Source organism: Monodelphis domestica, chromosome 1 (assembly GCF_027887165.1).
Source record: "Monodelphis domestica isolate mMonDom1 chromosome 1, mMonDom1.pri, whole genome shotgun sequence".
Taxonomy (NCBI): domain Eukaryota; kingdom Metazoa; phylum Chordata; class Mammalia; order Didelphimorphia; family Didelphidae; genus Monodelphis; species Monodelphis domestica.
In genome coordinates this window covers 198,638,289-198,654,758 of record NC_077227.1, presented here as the reverse complement: position 1 = coordinate 198,654,758, position 16,470 = coordinate 198,638,289, and the positions used below count along the sequence as shown (strand labels likewise).

The 16,470-nt window shown below is 36.4% G+C and overlaps 1 protein-coding gene across 2 annotated transcripts in view; it reads right to left on the bottom strand.

Moving 5' to 3' along the window:
- The window catches only part of SPRED1 (sprouty related EVH1 domain containing 1), a 146,559-nt gene that overhangs the window by 92,367 nt on the left and 37,722 nt on the right, over window positions 1-16,470 (bottom strand). Inside the window, exon 1 of one of the 2 annotated variants that reach the window (XM_056810244.1) lies at window positions 10,663-10,887. The exons of the other annotated variant lie outside the window; for it this stretch is intronic. The gene's annotated coding sequence lies outside the window, so the exon portion shown is untranslated. Of the gene's footprint in view, window positions 1-10,662; window positions 10,888-16,470 lie in introns of those variants that run through there. 2 annotated transcript variants of the gene reach the window in all.

The following is a 16,470-nucleotide window of genomic DNA, read 5'->3' as shown; positions in this document are numbered from 1 at the left end:
GCTTTTTACTTCATTAAGAAAACTGAAACCACTGTCTTAGTGACCAAATATGGTCTTAGTCCTAATTCTTGCCAACTTATTTGTCCTTTTTGACACTGTTGACTCTCTTTTCTTGAATTTTTAAGACACTAATTTCCTGGTTTGCCCCCAACTTTTATGATCAGTCCTTCTTAGTCTCCTTTGATGACTTTTTATCCATATAGTATCCCCAAATAGGGGTGTTTCCCAGAGTTCTGTCCCTAGGTTCTCTTCTCCCTCTAAACAAAAGGTTCTTAGCCATTGGGATTTCTCTATCTAAGTGCAATTACAGGTCCATATTGAAAAAAAAAACCAACAAAATATTTTGTTGAAATACCATTACAATGCTTTTATAGTTGCATGAAGGTGATCCTATGACCTCAAAGGTTATATAAGTGGAGCATAATCTTTGGAAAGTCTCAAAATTTTTTGAAAAAAGTACAAGTATAGGCTTGGTGACAAATTATTATTTGGGCACAGTGATAATTTTTCCAGTCAGAACAACTCTCAAAGACTAAAGGGAAGAGGGTGGTGATAATATAATATGTATTAAGGATGTGAATATCCACACCAATTAATACTTTAATAAGTATTAAAATTATATTTTCTTACAAATCTGACCTTAGTATGAACATGTAGTTAATGCCTATTATCTGAATTATAAAATGCATACCCATATTATTTTAAATTGTAGTTAACGTTTCTAAACAATGATGTGAATCTATGAACAGTTTGTCTCCATTAATACTTAAATCACAAGAATGAAGTCTGTGATTTTGAGTCAGCATATAACATAATGAAAGCTTTGTTTTCGAACCTATAAGTGATATGTATGAGGGAATAGGTTAGAGGTAGGAAGGCAAGGAGGGTTAAGAGGTAGTACTAAAATATACTTATGAGTTTGAAGGGGCTTTAAAGATCATCTAAGTGAAGGATTTCTTAACTTTTTGGTAGTTGGTAGAAGCCTCCCTCCTCCCCCTTTTTTTAAAAAAACCCTTACCTTCCCTCTTGGAGTCAATACTGTGTACTGGCTCCAAGGCAGAAGAGTGGTAAGGGCTAGGCAATGGGAGTCAAGTGACTTTGCCCAGGGTCACGCAGCTGGGAAGTGTCTGAGGTCAAATTTGAACCTAGGACCTCTTATCTCTGGGCCTGGCTCTCAATCCACTGAGCTACCCAGCTGCCCCCTCTTACTGCTTTTTTCAAATTAAATGTTTTTAAATTCATAAAACATAAAGAATTATAAAGTAAATAAATTTTCTTGAAATAGTTATAAAAACATTTATTTTAAAATTTGCTAATTCCAAGTTAAAAACTTCTTAAGTACTTTAATGTCCCTCAGGAGGAAGAAAACAAGCATTTAATAATTACCTAAAATATGCCAGGCACTATTCCAAGAGCTATACAAATATTGTCTGATTCACAAGCCTAGAAAGTATGTGCTATTACTATCTTTATTTTACAGTTTAGGAAATCAAAGTAAGCAGAGCTTAAGTGTCCTGTCCAGGTTCACACAACTAAGAAATATTTTTATAAGGAATTTGAACTCAGGTTTTCTTGTCTCTAGGTCCAGTGTTCTATCTGCTCTGCCATCTTACTGCCCTGGCAGAATACAAAGAAAGGAGGAGGGGTGGAAAGCCCCCACTTTCAAGAAGGTCACATTCTAAATGGGGAACAAAAATAGCTATATATCTACAAGACAACTGAAAAAGAACAAACAGTGAGAATGGAAGAGGAGAAAAAGCAATAGTGTAGCTTCAGAAAAGGCCTCCCTTTATAAGGTAGGATTTTAGCTGCATCTTGAAAGAAGCTGAAGAAGATAGGAATAAGAGGTGAAGAGGGAGAGCATTCCATTAATAGGGGCTGCCAAATCTTTTCATTTTACCATGTTACATACCAGATTGGTAACAGTATGAATAAGAAAGTCTGGATAAAGAAATCAATAGAAATAGAATATGAGGCCCCTGAAGACAAACTTTTAAAATTTTTGTCTTATCTTAAAAACCTTCCTAATAGCTTATATATAGTTGTTCAAAAGAAACCAATAACATCACAAAAATGACATCTTGAGACCGAATGGGATTTAAATGAAGCAGAATGGCACAAAGTCGTTGGATGCTCTTTGAAAGTCACTGAAGTCCAGTAGCAGGACAAAAGTCAGAACTGGAGATGGCCTGGGATGTAGTGGATGATCCTGGTCATCATCCATTTCTTCAATGTCTGACCAAGCGCTAGGAATTCCATAGGGCCTACTTCAGCCACCTTCATTGTCATGGAGCAAATTGTTTTCATCTGCTCATTCTGTCAGGGAAAGCCTTCAAAATGTTTGGGGTTGGCATTCGCCTAATTGGCTGATGGGTTTGAGACCAGCTGATTACTCACAACCTGGTTTAGCCCATTTGTCCAGAGAGTTTTACCAGTGTGTGGGTGATGTGCATGCTATAGTTTCTTAGAGCCACAGGTGGAGAGTTAGGTGAAAGACAGATGCCAAATGTGGATGAGCAGCCCTGAAAAGGGCTTGGCAAGCTCTCACAGCAGAGGTATCGGTTCTTCGTGAACATCCTATACACTTCTTTCTATAGTAGGTATTCAATAAATGTTTTATGGAATTGAACGCCAAAACTCAGCAAGTAAATGAATTTAGGATATAAAAGAATCAAAAAGGGTCTCCAGTTTGGTGTGGAGTGAAAGAAGATTGTATGTTTGGTTTGGCAATTTTATTGACTCCCTTGGGTTCAACTTTAACAATTATGCAGATTAGCACATACCCTGTGTGTCTTTCTACTAAGCTCCAATCCCCCCTGGAATCACTGAATATCTACTAGATATCCCATGAACATCCTACTGGTTTCTCAAATTCAACATATCAAAAAAAGAACTTAATATATTTTGCCTAAATCCATTCAACTCTTAACTTCTTTCTCCCTTTCTATGGAGAGTAATACTATCTTTGTAGTTACTCTGTTTTCTAACTTGAAGAATGATGCCTTCAACTCTTCATATTCCCTTATCCTGGATCAAAAAATTATCATCTTATGGAATCTACTTGCACATCATTTCCATCGATCTATTCCCTTCTCTTCCCAGTTCAGGACTTAACTCCTAGCCTATTGCAACAGTCTTCTAACTGGCCTTGTTTCATTCAGCCTCTCCCCTCTCCCCTCTCCAATTTAATCTCCATATATAGCTGTCAAATTGCTATTCTTAAAGTACAGGTTTGACTGTCAGTCATTTAACAATCATTTATTAACTATGTATCAGGCATTGTGCTAAGCACTGTGAATACAAAGAAAGGTTAAAAAAAAACAATCTATGCAATCAAGGACCTATAGTGTACTGGAGGAAAGAAGAAGCAAACTACAAATAAGACATAGGATAAATTGGGGAGTAATTTCAGAGGGAAGCCATTAAAATTAAGGAGTGCTTGGAAAAGCTTCATGGAGAAAACAACTTAATCAGAGGGAAGAAAACCAGGGAAGTTAGGAGGCAGTGATAAAGAGGGAGAGTTTTTGCTATTGGAGTCTGCCAGTCAAAATGTGCAGAATTAGGAGATGGAATATCTTGTTTGGGGAATAGCAGGAAGGTCAGTGTCACTGTCACCGACTTGATGGTGGAGAGGCTATAAAAGCCGCCCCCCCAAGAATCTTATATTTGAACCCAGAAGTTATAGAGTACCACTGGAGTGTGTTTATTGAATTGGGGAAATGGGGGATAACATACCTGAATTTTAGAAAGATCAATTTGACGTTCAAGTGAAGAACAGATTAGAATGATGACAGATTTAAGGCAAAGAGACCAACCAGATGGCTCATGCAACAGTCTAGGCATTGCTTCTAGGATAAAACACAAAATCCTCTGTATAACATTTAAATCCCTTTATAATCTGGCTTCAATTTGTCCTTCCTGATTGACTTCATATTACTACTCTTCATGTACTTTATGATCTTAAGTCAAAATGGCCTATTTGCTGTTGTCCCCAAAAGTCATTGCATTCCCCATATCTGTGTCTTTGCATAGGCAAGCCTGTCCCCAGCCTAGAGAGCTGTTTCCTCATTTCTGCTTTCTGGGAATCCTTTGCTCCCTTCAGGGATCAACGCAAGTGCCCCTTTTTTGACAGGAGGTCTCTTGAAGTTCCTCTAATTATTAATGCTACCCTTTGTCTGTCTCTAATTACCTTTTTTTTAAAAAAACATAGCTATATACATGTTGATTTCCTGCCAGTGTATGCAAGATTCTTGAATGTGACAAGTTTAGAGGTGGGGTTTTAGGGGCTTTATTTCCTTAAGGCCTAATAGTACCTTGAACATAGTAGGGAACCAATAAAAAGCTGTCCAATTTAAATGGATATAAGCAATAGAAAAAATAAATGATATACTCAAAAAAAGGCTGGAGTTAGAGAGCTAGCAGTCATTTTTATTTCCTTCTACTCTATATGTAGGTTCCTGGAAGGGAGGGTTTTAAAAATTTGTTTGTTTTTTTAAATCCTTACCTTTTGTTTTAGAATGAATACTAAGTATCAGTTCCAAGGCTGAAGGGGCTAAGGCTAGGAAATTGGGGCTAAGTGCCTAGCCCAGAGTTATACAGTTAGGAGTGTCTGAGGATGCATTTGAACTTGGAACCTTGGTCTCTAGGCCTAGTACTCTATCCCCTGAACCACCTAGTTGCCCTGAAGGCAGTTTTTGGAAAGAGATTTTGAGAATAAAGATCTATGACCTCCAGAATTGCCATGGCTCCAGTTGCCTTGGTGATGATTAGTTTGAGTATCTCATTTATTGTTTTTATAGTATATAAAAAGAAAGATCCAAACGTTATGAAGTAAAAAAGATTCTCTATGGAGTTTGGCTCCATGTTGGAGAACTAATTAAAATTTTAATCTATAATTTGGAATGGACAATATTCTTAATATGACTCATATATTAGAATCATAGTTCTAGAGAGGGAAGGGATCTCAGAAGCCATCTGGTTCAATATTATGATTGTACATATGTGGAAACTGAGAATCAGGAAATCTGAGAAGGGCTCTGCTCAAGGTCACACAGATGTTATAAAGTTCACAGGTAGAATTCTTAACTCAGGTCCTCTAACTCCATAGTGTTTTTCCCATTGAACCAGTATAACTGGCAATTGGTAAATAACATATAATCCCTATATTCAGGATGTGTACAGTATAAATGGAAATGAAGGGAGAAAGCATTAAAAGTGGAAGGGACTGAGAAAGGCTATCTACAATAAGGTAGGATTTGAGCTGAATCTTAAAGAAAGCCAGAGAAGTGGAGGCAGAAACAAAGAGCAGGAATATTTAGGCACTGAAACACAGAGAATAGGCAGTAAAAGGGACTAGAATTAAGAAATGAAGGTTTTATGAAGAATGGAATCAAAAATTTTAAAGCTCAAGGCAACTTGGCACCACAGAATTACTTAAATTGACCCATGAATTTATGGAGTAGGATTGTTAAGAAATACAAGTAGGTTAAGTCTATAGAATGTAGACATTTGATTAAAAAAAAAAAACATTACATGGTCTTATGAAAGTTTTTTTTAGGGGATGGGGGAAATTATGTAAAGTTCATGTACACTTGCATGCAATGCATGCAATGCATGCAAAACAATGGAAGTCATATATAGAAATTTTCATTCTGCTTCCCATTATACTTTGAGAGTAAGAGATTCATACTAATCTCTAATTCATACTAATTATTCTGATTTTCAGGATTGATGACTAGTTTCCATTTGGCCTCTAGGGGGCTCAAGAATCAGATGTCTAGTGTTTTTACAATATAAGATTTCATCTTGACATCTATACAAAAACTACAATGTGAACCTGCCGTTATAACTCCACATTAGACAGGTTCTTATTAAAGTACTAGAGTCCTGCTCGAGCAGGATAATGTGAGGAAATCCGAAAGTTCTTAGATATGACTGAGAAATAAGGGCACCATGGGGAAGGACTAAAAAAATTGGTTGTATTTAACAGGGTAAAGAAAGATAAGGTAAAAGCTATGTTTCAAATACTCTGTGTGTGTGTGTGTGTGTGTGTGTGTGTGTGTGTGTGTACACACATAAACAAAATTGTAAGGAGTATATAATGATAAATAACAATGTTCTATTTTCAAAAAGGATAAAACAAAGGCAGATATCACCAGGAGAGACTTTGATTTTAAGATTTATGAAAAAGGAATACAACTCCCAAAAGGTTAAATTTTTTCTAGGATTTCAGATTTTCTCTGAAAAGTTCAAATCATTAAAACAAATTTTCACATGGAACAATGTCTCTTTTAATTAATATTTATCAATGATCAAAAATTGATGTAGATAAAACGGGGAAAGGAAATGAGGTGGAGATTCTTAAAAAAAAACAATGATGGACAATTATTTCAAATAAGTGATATTTCACCTTATAGTTTAAGTAAATACTTCTTACAGTTTTCAAGCAATAAAATGATGTTGCTCTTTAGAATGAGAAAAGAATCAAGTATTATAGGGCTTCTTTGGTACTGTCTTTGAATCCTTACCTGGACCTAATTTCTAGCCCCAATGAAAGGACATATTTTTGAATGTGAAGATTCAGATACTGGGAGTGTAGAACCAACCATATGAGGTCCAAAGGTAGATTTGAATATTCAACCACATCAGTCCAAGTCCACTCTTTCACGAGATTCTTTAGAAACCTGAGCAGGGATTAGTTCAGATAAAGAAATGCACTGGACTGTTTTAGTTGATTTAAATCCCACATATAAAGGCTGCTTTGGAACCTTGAAACTTTTTTCTATAGACTGAATTGTTCTAATTTTGGTAACTTTTGTTGTTGTTCAGTCATTTCAGTCATATCTAACTCTTTAGGACCATGTGTACCTCTGCTCATGGGTTTTTTTTGCAAAGATACTTGAGTGGTTTTCCCTTTTCCTTCTCCAGAGTTAGTAAGGTTCTGAAGCCAGTTTTGAACTCAGATTTTCCTAATGCCAGGCCAAGGGCTCTATTCACTGAGCCACCTAGCTGCCTTTCATAACTTAACTTTGAATGATACATTTTATTTTTATTCTGTATGTTTTATATTATAAAAGTCTTTGGCCAAAGAATTATGCCATGACAATTAGACACACTCATGACTGTGTATATTTGGCATACACACTTGTTTTTTGTTTTGTTTTTTTCCTAAAAACCCTTACCTTCCCTCTTGGAGTCAATACTGTGTATTGACTCCAAGGCAGAAGAGTGGTAAGGGCTAGGCAATGGGGGTCAAGTGACTTGCCCAGGGTCACACAGCTGGGAAGTGTCTGAGGCCAGATTTGAACCTAGGACCTCCCATCTCTAGGCTTGGCTCTCAATCCACTGAGCTACCCAGCTGCCCCCTGGCATACACACTTGTAACAGGCACTTTCCCCAAATCTTTTTGAAGAAAGCATTTTTTGTTCTACTATTTTTCCTATCTCCTATTAATTTCTGTAACTTTAAGAATAACTAATAGAACAGAAAGGGAAGGTTAAGGAAAAGTTTAAGAGAAAAGTGAGAAATATCTAATGATATCTGATCTTCCTTCTGCCAGCAAGGCCATTTAATTCCATCTTAAATAGATAGGAGGTTGGAAAGGGATCAATTTAAGAAGTCTTTTTCTACATAGAGAAAAAGAATAATTTATGCAATGTATTAATAAGGAAGGAAAAGGAAGGAATGAGATTAAAAAGGAAGAGGGGGAAAAAAGTAGGGGGGTGAAAGGAAGAAACTGAAATTTCAGTATCTGACATGGTAAAGGACAGAAGGGGATGAAGGAAAGAGGGAATAGAAAAGGAAATCTAGAAAGCAGTGTTTTCATGAAGATATTGCAGGAATCTATTAATTATGGATTAAATACAGGGCTGTTCCTAAAACACCTGAAGAATTTTAAGCTTTAAGAGATTTCTTAAACTATTGCATTTTAATTTAGCATATAATAATCGAAATATTTTGTATAGTAGCATTTGATATGCTATACTATAGAATGACATAACATAATTTAATATAAAACTTAAAACTGCACTAAAACATTTGAGACACTATACCTAAGGAAACAGAGCAAAAATAAATAAATATATGGATGAATAAGTGAATAAATAAATGAATGAATGAATAAGGAAAGGATATTACAAAAAAGAAGCCATGGCTCTCAGCACAAATGTTGATAGAACACTACATCTGAGGAACCATGGAAGGGAAGACAAGAGAAGTGTTCATTAATCTAAAAGAATAAAATGACCTATTTTGCCAGTGTACAAACAGGTTAATCACCCAAGAGGAGAGAGAATAAAAGAGATGGAGGAATATTCAGTGGCCCAACACAAAACAAAAGATGGAAAAATAATCTGAAAAGAAAAGAATCCAAACTTGTATCAGCAGATTATCACAGCCTGGAAGAATGATGCAAGGACCTACAAAGCTTTGTAATAGGTCCAAATTTCATAGCACAAGAAATTTTAAGCTGGAAGGACACCTGTCTAAATCACACTGACTAATTTTCCAGAAGGGAAACCGAAGACTCAGAGTTTAAAATGTTATATCAATAGAACTAGGGTCTGTTGTACTTTCTCCAAATTCACTGAACTTCAGAGAGGAAATAATATTCTGTGCTTCATGGAATGATACTCACTATTAGAGGTACCACCAGGATAGAGGTCATATCTAATTGTAATTTGACCTTCATTTTCAAAGAGGTCCAGGCATCATGAGGTGATGTCATCTTGACTTGCACATGAAATGGATTTAAGTGAAGCAGAGTTGTACAAAGGCATTAGCCTCACTTTCTCTTCCAGAATCATCAAAGTTCAGCAGCAAGACAAAAGTCAATAGTACATCATACAGTGGATGACTGTGGCATCTCTGATGTCTCACTAAGCACTAGGCACATCATAGCACTTGCTTCAGCTATATAGTCATGGCCACTAAACAAAATGTCCTCATCTGCTCATTCTGCTGGGAGAAATGGGATAGATATCCTCTCCAATGGTTTTGAGGCCTGCCAGTTGCCAATAACCTGTTTGGGGTGTGTTGAGAGGGTTTTCCTGGGATGGGGACAATATGCATGCTACAGTTTCTTGGGAGCCACAGATCAGAGTTGGGTGACCAAAGGTAGATGAGCAACCCTGAAGTGCTAAGTCTTCCCTGACACCTTAGCTGCTCCATCCCTGCTGAGAGGCACCAAGACTATATATAATATAGTGTTTATTGTATATATACTCTGTGTGTGTGTGTGTGTGTGTGTGTGTGTGTGTGTGTGTGTGTGTGTGTGTGTGTGTGTATCATGTGAATGTATCTCATATGAATGATGAAGCATTGTTTTTCTGAGGCAGGTACCCAGGGCATGTATCTGGGGATGCATTGGAGAGCCCTCATTTTTCCTAACCGATGACCACTATGCACTTCTGTTATTTGTGTATACAAAAGTAATTCCATCCATGAGCACACTAGAAAACTAGTGCCTGAAGGCCTATATAAAATTTTTTAAAAGATTTTAACTTCTGATTACTTCTCTTTTACATTACATCATTACTTCTGATTAAGGATAGGCTTCAGAAGAGAAAGATAATAGAACGGGGTCAGGAGAAGAATTTTTAAAGAATTATCCTCAAATCTTTCCTCTATCTTTCTTATAGCTCAATCTCCAATAGATTGCCAAACTGGGTCAGTTTTTCTCCATAATTTCTCTCATGTCTCTCTGTCTCACTACTCCCACAGCCACCACCTTAATTCAGGTTGCCTCCCAATTAACCTCCTGCCTTTAGTCTCTTCCTTCTCATATAATATTCTCCATATGGAGAATCAAACAAATTTTCCTTGAATATAGATAGACCTGACAAACTCATGTCATACTCAAACTCCAGGGCCTCTACTTGCTTCTAGGACGATAATCTAAATTCTCATTTGGCTTTTAATGCAGTTCACCAATTTCCTGCCCCTACCTACCTTTCTAGTTTTATTATACATTGTTCCTCTGATTTTACCCTATAGTTACTCACACTGGACCTGCTTTCCCTTAAACATAGTACTCCATCTCTCATGAACATAGAATCCCTTACTTCAAGTACCATTATTTACCTGAAGCCTTCCCTGTGACTAGTGATCATCCTTCTTTCATTACTTTTACTATATCCTAATAGAATGAAAGTTCTTTGAAGGCAGATACTGTTAGTATTTTTGCCCCTAATAATAGAAGCATAGCACTAGAGACAGAGCAGTTAATTAATAGATGCTTTTTGAAGTTAATTTACTTTATTAAAAAAAATTAAAATGAATTTAACATGCATGAAATAAAATTAGAATTTTCACCTAAGCAATACTATTACTAGGTCTTGTATTTCAGAGATTAAAAAAAAAAAGATCTATTTATATAAAAAAAATTGATTGCAATTCTTTTTGCAAAGAATTGGAAATGGGGGGGGGGGGTTTGCCCATGAACTGGGAAATGACTGAACAAGTTATAGTATATGTTGGGGATGTGCTATAAGAAATAATGAGCAGGATGATTTCAGAAAAAAGTCTTCTTGACTCCAGGCCTAGCACTGTATCCACAGTACCACCTAGCTGCTCTTCATACAATATTATAATAATATAATGGAAAATAACTTTGAAATTGTTAAGTACTTAAGACAAATGCAGCGGCAACCCCAAAAAACTCACAATGATGTATGCTTGTCATGTCTTGGCAGAGAAGTGATGGCCTAGAGGTACAGAATAAGATATGTACTTTTAGACATAGTTTGTGAAGCTCATTTGTTTCAAAAGAAAGCTTTGGCAGGGGAGGGAGGTTGCTGTTCACAAGTAGAGAAACGGATGTGAAAAGAAAAGGCATCTAATAAAACATTTTTAAAAATACATAAAGCAGAAAGTTCAGAAGAATATATCATTTTCATCTTCTTAAATTTAATATAGTTTTTAAAAACAAACTCATGGTTTCATATATAATTGTTCTATTTTCTATATATGGAAGTGTTTATGTTGACAAATTTATGATAAAAAATTAAAAGCAATTATACTTCATTTTAAAAAATATTTGATATAAAGTTGAGCCTTTCTTTTGGTAGATTAAAGGGCTAAGGAACCAAACATAGGATTGGGTTGGGTGGCTCAGTGGATAGAAAGCCTGGAAATGGGGTAAGTCCTGGGTTCAAATCAGACCTCAGACACTTCCTAGCTGTGTGACCCTGGGCAAGTCATTTATCCCCCATTATCCAGCCTTTACTACTCTTTTGCCTTAGAACCAATACATAGTACTAATTCTAAGGCAGAAGGTAAGGCTTTAAGAAAAAGAAGAAAAAAAAAGACTGGGTTGATTCGATGTGGTATTTGGCTTTGACTATAACACAATGTTTAGACTACACTGTAGGAGACTCATTACCTAGCAGCCCATATTGGATATGGTAAACTAAATTAATTTGCCTTATTGTTACATCAGAAACATATTCCTCCCAAGTAAAATAGGGCTCTCCTATTCCTCCTACACAAATGACAGCTACAAGGTTATCATGTATCTGAGTTTAATCAGGAAACAGTACAGGATGTACTTTGTTTTTAAAAAGCACTAACTTCCAATATAACAATTCTAAATGAATTTGTTAATTATCCATTTGATATCCTAGATGGAGACTGAATATTGTTTCTGAATACTGTTCCTGTGGAAGAATTACAAACCTTAGCACACCAACAGGGCACAGAATCCTAAAAAGATCTCGTCTCTTGTATACTTGCCAGTGGCAGTAGCTAATGGTCTAAAATTAGAAAGAAAATCTTAGGCTGAAAAGAGATTATAGCTTCCCAATCAACTAGCAAACTTGCCTATTTCAGTTCTCAATAATATTGTGCATATACTGTACTTCTTTGAGTCTCTTGCTCCCTTATCTTACTACTTATCTTGTCCTGCATAGCTTCAATCTTCAGTTGCTCCTTTTGAAGTCTTTGTTCCAACAACTGCAACTGAAAAAAAAAGCTTGAGAAAAATCATAAAACCATGCTGAAGCCATTACAAATTTGTTACATACTCTCAATTGGGCCCTCAATACTTCAAGGTGATCCTTTTACCCATTCCTAATTAACTTCCTATTCTATTCACCTCAGCAGCTCTTCCAAAAGTTTTATCCAACCTCAAATGTCCCATTACAAGTCCTCCTGACTCTTGTCAGCTGAGAACCTTGTCTCACATTTCTTTGAAAAAGATAAGGCTATTCTCCTAGATTTCATCTCTTCTCATCTCATTTCAAATGATTAAGAACTCTACCTTCTGCCACCATCTTTTCCTTTACTGCCATTTCATGTGAAAAGGTGGCACTTTTCCTTGCCAACACATACAAAGGCAATTCCAATCCATTTCATTCCAAAGGCACATGTCCAAAACGGAATTCTTTATCTTTTCCTCCCAGTCACACAAACTCACAATTTCATTATCAGACTTTACTCTTTCACCACCTATATGCAGTCTGTAGTCAAAGGATAGATTTTACCTTCTCTCCTCTGACACTTGCCACCATCAGAGTGCAGGCCCTCATCACTTGGACAAATTCTGCTGATTGATCTTCTTGCCTCTTAATTCCAGGCCATTCTCCATTTGGCTGTTAAAGTGATCTTCCTTAAGTTCACATTTGATTGTATAACCACCCTCCCATCCCCCATTCAATAAACTCCAGTGGCTCACTATCACTGTGAAAATCAAATATAAAATTCACTCTTAGGTATTCAAATCCCTTCACAATCTGGCCTTCTATATTTCTAGGGTTTTGTTTTTTGTTTTTTTACAACTTACTCACCCCACACTGTATTCTGGAATCCAATGATACTGGGCTGCCTCACTATTTCTCAAAGATGTTCCATTTCCTGATTCCAGGCATTTTCATTCCATGGCTAGAATGTTTTCCCTCTTCATTTCTATTTCCTGGCTTCCCTGGCTTCCTTCAAGTCCCAGTTAAAATTCAACCTTCAACAGAAAGTCTTTCCCAGTTTCCTTCATTCTAGTGCTTTCCCTCTGCTGATTCAGTGTAAATTGTTGTTTGTATACAATGGTTTTCATGTTGTCTTTCCCATTAAACTGTGAGCTCTTTGAGAGCAGGGGCTATCTTTTACCTTTCTTCAGCATGTAATGAGGTACCTGACACATAGTAGGTGTTTACTAAAGGCTTTTAAAATATAATGTGTTCTTGATCAATATCCTATATAAATGAATTGAAAATAAAAAAGTCCATTTTCCAGAAGATTTGGAAAGTTAGGTTAAAGTGAAATCAGATTGTTTTCCTTGTTTTTTATGAGTAATAAGAAAAGATGTCATATTCATAAGAAGGTATTAAATGTATAGGGAAAGTACAGGGGGGAAAGAACAATTTATTGGAACTTCTTGAATAACAACTTTTTTAAAATTTAGAGCTTTGTCTCTCTATAAATGTAATTTTTTAAGCCAACAAATTATATTGCCACAAGCACTAATCTCAAGTAAATTTTTCTAACAGGAAGATATAAAGATTAAAGTGCTAACTCATTTATAGGCACTAGACAACAGAACTAAAAACAAAAGATAAGGGCTTGGAGCAGCAGGGTGATTCAGTAGATTGAGAGCCAGACCTAGAGATTGGAAATCCTAGGTTCAAATCTGGCCTCAGACACTTCCTAGCTGTGACCCTGGGCAAGTCACTTAACCCCTATCACCTAGCCCTTCCACTCTTCTGCCTTAGGAAACTAAAACAATCATATTGATTCTAAGGTGGAAGGTAAGGGATTTTTAAAAGCAAAAGCAAAAGCAAGAAAGCAAGAAAGCAAGCAAGCAAGCAAGCAAGCAAGCAAGCAAGAAAGAAAGAAAGAAAGAAAGAAAGAAAGAAAGAAAGAAAGAAAGAAAGAAGATAAGGGCTTACATAGGAAACTATTTTTTGTAATATACTAACTACTGCACTATTATACCTTATTTGATGGCAGCCTATTCTGCAGAGAGAATGCATTGTTTTTGTAGAAGGTCCTTCCCAGGTCTTAGGGCTGGGGCTTCAATCCTTGGTCTCCCTATGAGTCATTCTTATTGATCTACAGACCACTTCCTTCATTTGGACTTTAGCTGTCCACTCCAACTCTGTCAAAATCTCCTCCCTTGACATCTACCCTTCTTCAAAGGCACTACAACCTACCTATAAATAGTACTCAGAATCCCTTCTCAAAAAAGCAATAAACTGCTTTCTCTTAAACAAGACTGTTTTTACCCATAGCTATTAGCATAGGAAGTCTCTCTCCTGACTGTCCACTCTCATTTCAGCTTCATTATATCTAGACATATTTACCACAATGGAGCACCCAAAAAGTGTTTTTATAATCTATGAAGAGGGAAAATGGGGGACATCAAGATTCTAGGCTTCTAAGATTTGTTTATTTATAGGTTACCTAATAGTTTATGGTTCACTTTTTGGTTTACCTGGCCAAGATGCCTGCAAATGGGAGGCCACTGCATTATCTAATTGGTGGGGTTTTTAGGGATATGACAAATATGAAGATAACCCCACCCTGGGTTCTGTAGATAGCCATGTCTAAAATTCCTGAAGCTAAGCAAATTCAATTCAACATAACAAATATTTGTTAAGTCAAAAATACTATTTTGCCTAGGCACTGTCATATTCTGATGAATTAAGACATGGTAAGTTAGAAAAGAACACAGTTCTGGATACACTAAGCTAAGAAGATGGTGGAATAGGTCAGTTCTTAATATCACTTTCCAAACCTGGTATACTATTTCAAGTAAAAGAGTGATGTGCCAGACATATAGCAGTTAAAATTGTGGCAAGAGAAGAAAAATGAGAAATATCTCCATATAAGATAAAGCATAGAATCTAGTGAATAATTCACTTTTTCCTCCTCCTCCCTAACCAACTCATAGCCTAAAAGCACTAGCCTTCCTTTTGGGCTCTGGTGATGGTAGCCTATATTAGTTCCCTCTTCAATATTACACTGTGAACAGCCTTGAATCAATTGTTCCATTATCTGATCTTCGAGCAACCCTTTCCAAACTCCAAATCTGGATTACTCTCATCATCCATCTTTGTTTCTGCTGACAGCAAGAATGCAAAAGAAAGAAGTCACACAATCTATCTGAAAGAATCTAAAACAAATTTATATTATCTAATCAATGGATTTCTCTGTTCCAAATATGTTTTCAAGCCAACTATGCCACCAATTTTTGCCTTCCGCTCAGCCAAGAACTCTGTCTCATAATTCACTGGAAAGAAACAAAACCTTAAGTTCAGCTGCTGAGAGCTCTGTATCTTCCTTATTTCTATAATTCAAATCAGTTAAGCATCATCTCCCTTCCTCTTCTTTGCTATAGGCTCAAGGGAACCAGTAGCTCATCTTGTCAGCATAAGCCTCCATACTTGTGCTCATTACCTCATCCCCCTCCTATATCTTCTAAGAGCATTCACTTTCAATCATTCCCTAATTTTTAACCTCTCATTCACTGGTTAATACCTCTGAACATGTTCAGATTTCCCTGTCTTTCATTTTACTCTATTATTCTGTGAAGACCATTTTGTACCTCTATTCTCTTTCACAAGCCTTTAGAAAAAGCATTCTACATTCTTCACTTTAATCACTCTTCATTCACTTAAATTCCTTGTAATACAGCTTCCTTATCACTTAACCAGAATTACCTCTCAAATTCACCAATGATCTCTAAATTGATTATTCCAAAGATTCAACTTTTTTGATCTATTCGAGGATCTGACATTGTTTACAGACCCTTCCTTTTTGGAATGCCCTTTCCTTTCTGAATTTTGGATGTGGTTTCGCAGTGTTTCTCTTCCTATATGCCAGATGAATTCTTCTATCTGTTGGGGAGTAAGAAAGGGAAGAGGTTTCAGTAAGTAGATCAATAGGGCAAAAAAAGAAGAGTGGCATAGAGTGAAACAAGAAAGAATAAGTAAGCAAGCATACAGCCCATTAGCAGGAGACTAGGTTTTAGAATAGACTAAAAGAAAAGATAAGAAGGAAGAAGTGTGTTAACATTCTTAGAAAGGTGCTTTAACATGTATAATATTTAAGATAGAAGGAAAAATGAGGGTAGGAAGAGAGGAAGAAATTTGATCTTACATCTATCTGGGTTAAGGAAAAAAAGAGAGGGACAGCTAGGTGGCACAGTGGACAGAGTGCCAGTTCTGGAGTTAAGAGGACCTGGGTTCAATTATGGTCTTAGATACTTCCTAGCTATGTGACCTCGGACAAGTCACTTAACCCCAATTGCTTAGTCTTTGCCCTTCTGTCTCAAGAGTTGTTACTAACAAAGTACAGGGGAGAAAGACAGAGACTAAGAGAAAAGGGAATAAAAATAGAATAAATTGTAAAAGGAAGGAAGAGAATACAAAAATTTACACAAGAAACTTGAGAATGGTGATTTGGGCAAAATTTTATCTTCTTTAAGAATCTTTTCCCCATTCTCCTTAGTGCCTTCCCTCAGAGATTATATCACATTTATCC